At 37.4% G+C, this 2,213-nt stretch overlaps 1 pseudogene; it reads right to left on the minus strand.

Annotated features, from left to right (window-relative positions):
• Positions 1-223: 223 nt before the first annotated feature.
• Positions 224-1,812, minus strand: LOC121746937 (annotated as a pseudogene).
• Between the last annotated feature and the right edge of the window lie 401 nt (positions 1,813-2,213).

Below are 2,213 nucleotides of genomic sequence, written 5' to 3' on the forward strand. Positions count from 1 at the left end.
CGATAGCATAGATAAGATGCGGATGAAGAGGTGGTGGAGGTGACAGGGGGAAGAGAAGGGAGGCAGCCGAGTTGGAGGCTGCTACATCGATTGGGAAGATAGGGAGAAGGGTTTTCACTTCTCTCTGATACGCCCACAATGTAAGCATGCCCCATAGAAGTTTTTCTCAATCACAAATTAGGGCTTAGGTTTTCTTAGATATTAGATCCTTCAACGACCCTGATGAAAATAATAATGTTTCTAACTTTTGGCCCAAAAATTTGGAAACATCAATCCTATTACAACACAAGGAACCACACCTATTGGTTAGGGAGGTGAAATGTATTTTACCAACTAAAATCGTTAAAAGATTACAAAATTACACCTTTCTCCTAGTTCGGAGCTTACTAATTAAATACAGTAACTTGTTTCCTTCGCCAGCGTATCCTTCAAACATGTTCTCATAACCATATCCGGACAGAACCTGACCCGAGACTTCCTTAATAACAGAAATTCGAAAGAAAAGCTATATTTTAATCAGTCTGAGGTACCTTTCAATCTTTTACTTCTAACTCGGCATCCACTTGAATGACCACTAGTGTTCCGAAGATCTTGGAGTGGATGGTATTTCACGGAATCCAGCTCTTCTTCAGCTGCACGACGTCTTTTTTCCCGGAATTGCTGCAATGGGACATGAAGCAAAATCAGTAAATGTTGTACACGGCATACAGCGTCTGTTATAAGGAAGCATCTTATCTTACAATGGCACGTTCAAATGCTGCAATTTGTTGCTTGCAAAAGCTAACCTCCATCTCAAGAGCATTGATCCGAACGTGAACAGGCACGTTGGTCTGCTGGACCATCTCCCTTTGTCTGCTACGAATCATTTCTGGCTGCCAAACGTTTAGTGCAACAGAAGCTCGCCTCCTAATAATATCACAAGTCCAAGGTTGGCTTAAAAGACCAAACTCGGACACTAAATACTGCGTGCATATATTATCAAATTATCTAAGAACATCGATTTACGAACAAGTTGTAATGCAAAGAGTAAAATGACTTCAATTAACATATACCAACAAAATAATCTACCAATCAATTAGGTAGTTCTACTCTTATCAATCCACAGAATCAGAGATCACATCACATCACATATGCTGTCTTGATTACCTTATCCTATGAAGATTGATAAGCTCACCAACTGCCTCATCCATCTTCTTCTTCTCCTCCAAAGACCGGAGCTTTATCTCCCGAATTTTCCTCGAATGCACGGCTATTTCGCTCTCGATTCGAAGAAAAGCTCTTCTGTGTGCTAGCCGCTTTTTATCTCTATCCTTCTCATACCTATCATGATTTTTGCAACCAATCAACTGAAACTACTGCTATTTGATACCACAGTAATTAATCATCAATTGACCAAATATTCAACAAAACGACCTTGTCAGTTGTAATTACAATTCCGAATTCATGTATTTTATCAATCATCTATATATAAAGTAGTGGTTTTAACACAATTAAGCTGAAAAATTTACCCAAACTGAATACCTAATTTGGAAGAGGTTCTTGGCCTTGCCCCTGGAAATGAAATTGTTGGCGGTGGAAGGGAAATCGGAAAGAAGAAGAGGCGAGCACAGAGAATCTTCGTCGGCGAAATCGGTGGCAGGTGATGGAGAGGCAGCACAAACTCTTGTAATCAAGAGTTTTGGTTTCAACACCAATCTCCAGTATGATTCTCCACAAATCGTCTAGCAGCATCATCGACATCTTGTTCTTTTCGCGTACGCATCGCTCAACAAGAATTCCCCAATTGAGTTTAATTGGGCCGGGTTGTATGTGATCCGACGAAATTAGACCATATTATATGGGCCACCGCCTTCATTTGTATCTCAACGAACAGGTATTAAACTTATGTCTTGTTTTCTTTTTTACGCCATCTTTTACTTTGACAACTCATAGAATTAATTTAAATTCTATCGAAAATTCGTCATTATAATTTAAATTAGAAGTTTGTTTGTTCATCACTTAAAATTATAATTTGTAAATATTTCGTTATTAATTCAACATGAATATCCAAATATTCTTTCTTAACTTATTTCTTATTCTTATTGTTCAGTACAACTTGTTTTTTTTTTTGTATTGTTAATCTATATATTTAATTATACTATATTTTATTATTAGAAATAAACAGTAGGACGATTAAAGTGTATGGGTCCATTTAATTTGAGCATTAAAAAAGT

The sequence above is a fragment of the Salvia splendens genome, chromosome 9 (assembly GCF_004379255.2).
Source record: "Salvia splendens isolate huo1 chromosome 9, SspV2, whole genome shotgun sequence".
Classification (NCBI taxonomy): domain Eukaryota; kingdom Viridiplantae; phylum Streptophyta; class Magnoliopsida; order Lamiales; family Lamiaceae; genus Salvia; species Salvia splendens.